Source organism: Aegilops tauschii, chromosome 2, assembly GCF_002575655.3.
Source record: "Aegilops tauschii subsp. strangulata cultivar AL8/78 chromosome 2, Aet v6.0, whole genome shotgun sequence".
Classification (NCBI taxonomy): domain Eukaryota; kingdom Viridiplantae; phylum Streptophyta; class Magnoliopsida; order Poales; family Poaceae; genus Aegilops; species Aegilops tauschii.
In genome coordinates this window covers 524,724,169-524,734,883 of record NC_053036.3, presented here as the reverse complement: position 1 = coordinate 524,734,883, position 10,715 = coordinate 524,724,169, and the positions used below count along the sequence as shown (strand labels likewise).

The 10,715-nt window shown below is 47.9% G+C and overlaps 1 pseudogene; it reads left to right on the top strand.

Moving 5' to 3' along the window:
• The first annotated feature begins 946 nt into the window (after window positions 1–946).
• LOC141042074 (uncharacterized) lies at window positions 947–1,629 on the top strand (annotated as a pseudogene).
• Window positions 1,630–10,715: the final 9,086 nt, after the last annotated feature.

The following is a 10,715-nucleotide window of genomic DNA, read 5'->3' as shown; positions in this document are numbered from 1 at the left end:
CATTCTTTCGTCACGAAAGTAATTGCCGTGCCTCTGCCACAGAACATATAAGTGTAAAAAGATTATTCCTACACTTGTAAAACCCGGAATGCCCTGGATAAATGTCGAATCCCACCTTGCGGCAAAACCATGGAGGCCGGTGCTTCTCAGCAACACATCTGTGGCTTTTTGCACATGTAGTTGAGTGCACGGCTATTTGTTCGTGCCCGTGCCTTACGTAGCACCATAGCACGAAGTGACGTCCGTGAACCACGTAACTTCATTTCCGTGGCTGACGTAGCATCGTATCTATGCCTCTACTTGCGCCTCTTGTTGTATAAGTGCTTCTTACAACTGCATATCCACGCCTGTCGTTGCTTCTCGTTCTTTCTGTCCATCTCGTAGCGACAGCGGCAACAGTGCCTCTGAAAAAACACAACATTGCTCCGATGAGCGAATGTATCACTAAAAACAATTGCCACTCCCAATGAATGTACCACGCCCGTGTGTCTGAGAGTTAAACCAGCCACTTCAAGCATGCCTCTCTTGGTCAGAGACTTGTGCCTCTACATACTGCCCCTACATGCCTCACGAGATAAATTGTAAAAGTTAACATTTGAAAGCAAACTACGCAAGACAACGAACATCTCCCCGACTTGCTGGAGATACGACGGTTGCTAAAAACATAACTGCTGATTTTATTTTATTTTTTACAAAGAAAAACCACGATCAAAAACTCAGGATGTGCACAACCGCACCACCAGGGAGATGAAACCACGATCCAGAACCCATGATGTGCACAACCGCATCGACAGTGAGATCATGCACTCCTTTGCCGCTTCCCCGCCCTTAAATTTAGACTTCCGCCGCGGCCTTCTTACACACAAACAACAGAAATCGCCATTGCGCTCCCACTCATTGTTCCCCACGAAAAACCAGGTTGCAGGAGGACCAACTGCTCCAGGCCATGGGATTCATCAAGGAATTCATGGAGGTGCAGGCCCACGACAACACCAAGTTGCACGTGATCCACACCAACGACTTGCACAAGGCGGCGACCACCATCGAGCAGTACGAGCAACACCTCGAATTCGAGCGCCACAAGATCGTCGAGTTGATGTGGAGTACACCAACGACGTTGGCGAAGATCAGAAACCAGCCCTCGTCCAGCTCTCCGTCGGCAAGGATCATCCGGTGTTGCTCTTCCAACTGAGCGCCGCCGACAAGAACTGCACCAGGTTCGACAACTTCCTCGCCGACCCCAGATACACGTTTGCTGGCTTCTCCATCGACGGCGACATAGAGATGCTCGGGCGCGTCAGACTAGAGATCGCCCACTTCGTCGACATCCAGAAGGAATGGAGGGTGCTTACAGCTACCAAGCCTCTAGACTCCCTTGGGAATGTCTCAGACATCATTGTCCACGACTACTACAACAACATGAAGAAGAAGCTCACCGACGCAGAGCACCAGCGCTGGGCACGCATGCCCCTGTCCATGAGGCACATCGAGTACGCGGCAAAAGATTCTTACGCTGCGTACGAGATATGGAGCCGCCTCACCATCATCCAGGAAGGCCTTCGCCGGGCAAAACTCAAGAAGGAGCAGACCAGGAAGCGCGCAAGGTCCTGGGGCGACTACGACTACTGAAGCAGGTGGTCCCGGCCAAGAAAAGTAACTAGAAGATTGCTCATGCCATTCTAGATTTCCCGTTAGATTTGCTTTCTCTCAAGACTGCCGTTTACTTGTTCTAAATTTAGATTTGCTTGTGTCGCAATTAACCTTGTAGTTTGCTTCCAGTTTACATATCTTCTGAACAAGTTTGTTTCCAGTGCAATGTTGCAGTTTTCTATTATTAGAATATATTGGCGTGAACTGAAAAATATAAACACAGTACAGATAACCTTGTAGTTTGCTTCCAGTTTACATATATTCTGAACAAGTTTATTTCCAGTGCAATGTTGCAGTTTTCTATTATTAGAATATATTGGCGTGAACTGAAAAATATAAACACAGTACAGATAACCGTGTAGTTTGCTTCCAGTTTACATATCTTCTGAACAAGTTTATTTCCAGTGCAATGTTGCATTTTTCTATTATTAGAATATATTGGCGTGAACTGAAAAATATAAACACAGTATAGATACTATACGATTAGCGTAACGCACAGAGCAGGTACACATAGCAATCCACAAAAATGACGAGCATGCAATGCACTAGTACCATTGTGGATGCAGCGTCGAAATGCAGGGACAACAATTACATAATGCTCCTAAAAGCAGTGCACAATGTTCCTTCGGTGACATTTTGAATACAGAGGTAGTTAGGTGTTTATTCTCCTTGGAAAACATTGCTTACACCCGTGACCCTCAGAGAAGAACACTACAGAGGCACGGTTGTCCGTCAATAACACCAACTAGCTACTTAAAACACCCACGAAGGCACTTCGGTGCCTCCACTCCTATGAAGACCGTGCATAAATTGACTTCACGTCCGTTAATGAGGCCGAATGCCTTCGAAGACACATGAAACTCATAGGCCATGGCCCCGCAATGAAAATGTGTCAATGAAAGCTTCTTGAAAATAGAGGCACACCTTCACGTGCTTCCATCACGATCCTTCGCGTCCCCACCTCCCTTAGAATCACGTCTGTGCCTCCAGTTCGTCGGGTAAAACCGTACCTCTGTCGTGCGTAACATGTTAAGAAAGTTGCTGAAAACAAAAACATCAGAAAACCGAGCATTACGTCGACCCCGCTGGCACTAAACGTGACGTCACCGAAAATGCAGAGGCAGGAGCGTGCCTTACGGCTAGCTTCCGACGTATCGGGTCTATGAAGATTTACTTCCTTCTTAATATGGGACGTGATTATCGCAGAGGCAAAGGCTCCATCCTTCACCTCCGTGCCTCGACAAGAACGACGACCGTGCTTGTAACAGTAAAGTGTATAGATGATACATTAAGGAGACATTAGGGACCACATTGCACCTATTTCATGCGTGACCGTGCCCGTTCCGTCGGCACATTCATGCCTCTCACAAAAGTAATTGCCGTGCCTCTGCCACACAACATATAAGTGAAAAAAAATTCTTTCTACACTTATAAAACCCGGAATGTCCTGGATAAATGTCGAATCCCATCTTGCGGTAAAACCATGCAAGACGGTGCTTCTCAGAAGCACATCTGTGGCTGTTTTGTGCATGTTATTGAGTGCCTCTCTAGAATCTAACCATGTTGAAACCATATCCAAATCTAACCACACTGAAATCTCTAGAATCAAATATGTGCTCTAGTTGAGACGTTTATTTTGTACTACAAACTGCAATCTATAATAAACAATACAGTGTAATAAAACATACGCCTTCCGACCAAAATATGGTACCTAAAACTGCAATTTGTAATAAAACATACACCTTTCATCACAAATCAATTCGCTCAACTCTGTACTAACCAGTACAATGTGAATTGTACTGCAAAGTTGACACATTTATTTTGGACGGGGTAGTACTACTACTTAAGAACAAAACACGATTGCTTGACATGGAAACGAAACTGTCTCCGTTCTGACAACGACGATTGCTTGACATTGTTCAACCATTATAGACACACAGAACATGAAAAGCATAAAAAGCATGGAAAAGCAAACATCTACCAACAAAACTACACTACTCCCCGTCGTCGGAGATGTCCACTATCTCCATTCTGACATCGACGTTGTTGGCCTCCGCCTCCTGCTCCGCATCCAGCTCGTCGAAGAGCACATCGGTCTTCGCCTGCTCTTCCCGGAGGAAGCGCCGGTTGGACTCCACATACACCTCATCTTGGATGGACTCCAAGATAGCGGTCTGCTCTGCCATCAAGGCTGACTCACCGAGATAGAACTCCGCCTCGTCTTCCTCATCACCCCACTCCTCGTCGTCCTCGTCTTACTAGTCACCAGCCTCCTCGTCGTCCTCGTCATCTCCCTCCTCGTCGTCATCGTCCACGCCTTCCTCGTCGTCCTCGTCCACACCTTCCTCGTCGTCCTCCTCATCCTCGTCCATGCCTTCCTCGTTGTCCTCGTCATCCTCGTCCACGCCTTCCACGTTGTCCTCCTCATCCTTGTCACCCCCTCCTCTTCCTCCATCACATCTCCCCCCACTGGATCAACTCCCTGCATGAGCTCCGACGCATCCCCCTCCACTTCCTCCACCTCCCCAATCTCCTCCGGCCCCGGCAAGTCCGGAGACATGCCCGCTGCAACCCGAGCGGCGCGCCTCAAACGCATGTTCTCCTGCAACTGAAAGCGACGCTCGGGAGTAAGCATCGCATAAGTAGTTATCTTGTGCCGAACCATAGCGGGGAACGTCACAAACGAAAAGAGGAAGATGGGTGATTTCCTAAGATTGTCGGCGAAAGAGGGAGAAGCAGGATGATGTTTAGTGGTGGCGGACGCCGCTCGGCTTAAATAACTGCTTCTTGACCTCGGGCGACGGAACGGTGACACGCGGTGTTCACTTCACCGACGGATGACACGGCCGTCGGTCCTTTTGGATTCCGCAGCGCCGACATGTGGCGTTCACTCTATTAAATACCTCCACCTCCTCCAGAACGGCGTCACCGGAGGAAACACACGTCGGACCCTTGGGTTTCCGGAGCGGCGTTCACACCGAATACGAGGGGACGCCCGTCGAACGGCGGGGTTTCTGCAATCAACACACGAATGTGACTCCGTGTAACGCTTAACCGTGCCTCTACTGACTTCATAGTTGTGCCTTTCAGTGCGAATGATTCAACAGAATCATTTGGAACACCAAGACAAACTAACGTCACTCTACACAATGCGACGCTGTCCCTTCCTGGGACCCATAGCCGTGCGAAGAATATACCACACCAGCGTCTCTCGAATAGGCCATTCCGTCCTTCACAGAGTAAACAGTGGGTATTCACATCTGAACCAATTCCGCTAGGTCTCCCCAATTAAAGAAAGAACCTGACGGTGTCTGATCGAGTCGACGGAATCATTCGGAACACAAACACAGAGGAAACTGACTCCATATTATACGGCAGCATGCCTTTTAGCGCATCACGCCCGTGCCTGTGACCCTTAACACTGCCACGAACGTCCACGCCATCGTCAGTGCACAATTCGTGTCGCTACCTGGTACAGAACTGTAGCTGTTGTCACTTCACGCCCGTGCTTCTAATAAAAGAAGCGCTACACAGAGCCGTGGCTTTTAAAAAACATTACGCTTTTAAACACCTCGACTCTGGAACCGGTCACTCGCAAAGTAAACATTTAGCGTTAACACCTAAACCCATTCCGCTTTGTTTCAACAATAAACTTACAAAACGTGACTCTCCGACACACCCAACCATGCCCTGATGGCATTCATGTCGGTGCCTCTTCTTCTGAGCGAGCCAACGGAATCATTTCGAACACAAATACAGGCGAACGTGACTCTACATAAAACCACGCCATCTGGAACACCAAGACAAACTAACGTCACTCTACACAATACCACGCCGTGCCTTTAAACACCTCACGCCATGCTTCTAATAAAAGAAGCGCCATGCAACTCAGCATAGAGCCGTGGCTTTTAAAAACAAGGAAATTACGCTTTTAAACACCTCGACTCTCAAACCGGCCACTCGCAAAGTAAACATTTAGCGTTAACACCTAAACCCATTCCGCTTTGTTTCAACAATAAACTTACGAAATGTGACTCTTCGACTGACCCAACCATGCCCTGTTGGCATTCATGTATGTGCCTCTTCTACTGAACTAGTCAACGGAATCATTTCGAACACAAATACAGGCGAACGTGACTCTACATAAAACCACGCCATCTGGAACACCAAGACAAACTAACGTCACTCTACACAATACCACGCCGTGCTTCTAATAAAAGAAGCGCCACGCAACTCAGCACAGAGCCATGGCTTTTAAAAACAAGGAAATTACGCTTTTAAACACCTCGACTCTCAAACCGGCCACTCGCAAAGTAAACATTTAGCGTTAACACCTAAACCCATTCCGCTTTGTTTCAGCACTAAACTTACGAAACGTGACTCTCCGACACCCAACCATGCCCTGATGGCATTCATGTCCGTGCCTCTTCTACTGAACTAGTCAACGGAATCATTTTGAACACAAATACAGGCGAACGTGACTCTACATAAAACCACGCCATCTGGAACACCAAGACAAACTAACGTCACTCTACACAATACCACGCCGTGCCTTTAAACACCTCACGCCGTGCTTCTAATAAAAGAAGCGCCACGCAACTCAGCACAGAGCCGTGGCTTTTAAAAACAAGGAAATTACGCTTTTAAACACCTCAACTCTCAAACCAGCCACTCGCAAAGTAAACATTTAGCGTTAACACCTAAACCCATTCCGCTTTGTTTCAACTATAAACTTACGAAACGTGACTCTCCGACGGACCCAATCATGCCCTGATGGCATTCATGTCCGTGCCTCTTCTACTAAACTAGTCAACGGAATCATTTCGAACACAAATACAGGCGTACGTGACTCTACATAAAACCACGCCATCCGGAACACCAAGACAAACTAACGTCACTCTACACAATACCACGCCGTGCCTTTAAACACCTCATGCCGTGCTTCTAATAAAAGAAGCGCCACGTAACTCAGCACAGAGCCGTGGCTTTTAAAAACAAGGAAATTACGCTTTTCAACACCTTGACTCTCAAACCGGCCACTCGCAAAGTAAACATTTAGAGTTAACACCTAAACCCATTCTGCTTTTTTTCAACAATAAACTTACGAAACGTGACTCTCCGACGAACCCAACCATGCCCTGATGGCATTCATGTCCGTGCCTCTTCTACTGAACTAGTCAACGGAATCATTTTGAACACAAATACAAGCGAACGTGACTCTACATAAAACCACGCCATCTGGAACACCAAGACAAACTAATGTCACTCTACACAATAAAATGCCGTGCCTTCTGGGACCCATGACCGTGCGAAGAATATACCACACCAGCGTCTCTCAAATAGGCCATTCCGTGCCTCATCGAGTAAACAGTGAGTCTTCACACCTGAACCCTTTCCGCTGGGTTTCCGCAATTTAAGAAACGAACGTGACTGTGAGTAAGACCAAACGATGCCTTTCCGCTGGGTTTCCATCTGATCGAGTCAACGGAATTATTCGGAACGCAAACACAGACGAGCGTGACTCTATATAACACCACACCATGCCCGTGCCTCTCCATCTAATCGAGTCCACGCCTTTATCGAGTAATATACGAAACATCAAGAAAGAAGCGTGACTGTGCTTTTGAAAACAAGGAAACAAGCTTTTAACAACAGAGTCAATAGTAAGTGTTGGCGTCTCAACCCATTCCGCTTGGTTAAAGAAACGAACGTGACTGTGCGTAACGAAAAGCTATGCCTCACCGGCCGTCCCTCTCCTTCTGATAGAGTCTGACGGAAGCACTCGGAACAAAAACACAGGGGAGCGTGACTCCATATTATACGGCAACATGCCTCTTAGCGCTTCACGCCCGTGCCTGTGACCCTTAACAGTACCACGAACGTCCACGCCATTGTCAGTACACAACTCATGTCGCTGCCTGGTACAGAACCGCGGCTGTATTCACTTCACGACCGACGCTAACAAGCGACATCCATGCCCAGAGCCTACTCATCTACATGTACCAACGAACGAAACAACACGACGACAATGCAACGCATAAATGCTTTACAGATTCATGTAAGTACAAAAGGCCACATGCCCCAACGCAACGAAAAAACACATGCTTCAAGCTCTCTGCCTACACTCCAGCAAATTCTTGATCGGCTGGTGGGCGAGCGCATCCTCAATCTGCTTCTTCGTCGCCTCATGACCTTCCTCCACAGCACCATACGAATCCTCAACCAGGCTCTTGTACTTGACGAGGACCTCATCCTTCTCATCCATAAGCTGCTCCACTTCGCCCGACAGCTTCTGCACCAACGCATGGCTCTGCTCATACAGATTCTTCAAGAGGGCGGCCTCCTGATCCTTCTGGTGGAGCTCTTTGAGAAGCTTCTCATTCTCACACAGAGATCGAAATATGAGACCAGTGGACTTCTCCACAGAGGCATTGCTCTGCTGCACCGACTTCCCCAGGCGAGCGATGAACTGCTGCTGCTTAATTAGCTCATCGAGCATGTCGTCGCTGGCTAAGGAATTCGGTACTGCCATCTTGCCGAGATCGTCTCCATGGCGAATGCGCTTGTGGGAGGATTCGCCTCCACGCGAGAGATCGTTGGACACCTGGGCAACGGGCCAGGATATCCCTGCCGCCGCTATAGCGTAGCGGCGGCACCTCTCCCGTCTTTCCGCGGCTTTGGTCCTCGCTGCGTGGTTGCTTGAACACCCAGAACCCCTCTTACCTGCCATGGCGCAAGCAAGGAGCTACCAGCTAGAAAGAGGTGCCTGTCTCTGGAGAATTGTGGACGTGGAGTGTTCCATGAGTAGGTACCTTTTTATAACACATGCACACCGGTCAGACGGTCAAACAGAGTAACCGACGCCTCGAATTCTCACAATCTCTCTTAAATACCTCGAACTCTGCACGCCTGGGAAACACAAGTACTATCATTTCGTCTCCCCGTGCGTTCGTCCACACTACAACCACTCAACTTCTTTCAAATGGTCCGTATATATTCAATAAAAAACATCTCAAACACAGTTAACTTACTGTGTACGTCAGTCTGTATTCGAGAGAAATTACTGTCGAATTCATACTATTATCCATTGCCACTTTTTTTGAAATGATATTTATATCAAAATCTTGAATTAACTTGCACGCTTCTCGAGGTGACACCTTAGTGAAAACGTCCGTAACACACGCAGGCATGAACGTGATGCTCTTTAATAACAAACAGTGCCTCCCTGGAGTGCACCACCGCGACTCTCCACGAAAAAGGAACGAGTTGACAAGGAAAACATTTCCATACAAAGCGCCAGTAGTCTGCCTGTTGCATTAGCAACACAGTGCCAACTCGGCTTCACTTCCACGCACCTCACAGTGACTCGCCAGAGAAAATGCATGTAACACACGCGTGGACAAACGTGACAATGGCTAATAACAATACTTGCCTCCCCCGTTTTCACGTCCATTCCTCTCCAAGAGAACGAGCGAGCGGAATCATTTGGAAATACCAAAAGCATACAACCGTGGTAACTTGACTCTGACCAATGCGTTAACATGCTTCCCATGAGTTCATGTCCATGCCTCTCCAAATGAACTGGCGAGCGGAATCGTTTGGAACACAAAGAACCATGAAACGTGACTCTCTCTCTAATAACAAACAGTGCCTCCCTGGAATGCACCACCGCGACTCTCCACAAAAAAGGAAGGAAAACATTTCCATACACAGCGCCAGTAGTGTGCCTGTTGCATTAGCAACACAGTGCCAACTTGGCTTCACTTCCACGCACCTCACAGTGACCCGCCAAAGAAAATGCATGTAACACACGCGTGGACAAACGTGACTCTGGCTAATAACAATACTTGCCTCCGCCGTTTTCACGTCCATTCCTCTCCAAGAGAACGAGCGAGCAGAATCATTTGGATATACCAAAAGCATACAACCGTGGTAACTTGACTCTGACCAATGCGTTAACATGCTTCCCATGAGTTCATGTCCATGCCTCTCCAAATGAACTGGCGAGCGGAATCGTTTGGAACACAAAGAACCATGAAACGTGACTCTCTCTAATAACAAATAGTGCCTCCCTGGAACGCACCACCGCGACTCTCCACAAAAAAGGAAGGAAAACATTTCCATACACAGCGCCAGTAGTGTGACTGTTGCATTAGCAACACAGTGCCAACTCGGCTTCACTTCCATGCATCTCACAGTGACTCGCCAGAGAAAATGCATGTAACACACGCGTGGACAGACGTGACTGTGGCTAATAACAATACTTGCCTCTGCCGTTTTCACGTCCATTCCTCTCCAAGAGAACGAGCGAGCGGAATCATTTGGAAATACCAAAAGCATACAACCGTGGTAACTTGACTCTGACCAATGCGTTAACATGCTTCCCATGAGTTCATGTCCATGCCTCTCCAAATGAACTGGCGAGCGGAATCGTTTGGAACACAAAGAACCATGAAACGTGACTCTCTCTAATAACAAACAGTGCCTCCCTGAAACGCACCACCGCGACTCTCCACAAAAAAGGAATGAGTTGACAAGGAAAACATTTCAATACACAGCGTCAGGAGTGTGCCTGTTGCATTAGCAACACAGTTCCAACTCGGCTTCACTTCCACGCACCTCACAGTGAGTCGCCAGAGAAAATGCATGTAACACACGCATGGACAAACGTGACTCTGGCTAATAACAATACTTGCCCCCGCCGTTTTCACGTCCATTCCTCTCCAAGAGAACGAGCGAGCGGAATCATTTGGAAATACCAAAAGCATACAACCGTGGTAACTTGACCCTGACCAATGCGTTAACATGCTTCGCATGAGTTCATGCCCATGCCTCTCCAAATGAACTGGCGAGCGGAATCGTTTGGAACACAAAGAACCATGAAATGTGACTCTCTCTAATAACAAACAGTGCCTCCCTGGAACGCACCACCGCGACTCTCCACAAAAAAGGAACGAGTTGACAAGGAAAACATTTCCATACACAGTGTCAGGAGTGTGCCTGTTGCATTGGCAACACAGTGCCAACTCGGCTTCACTTCCACGCACCTCACAGTGACTCACCAG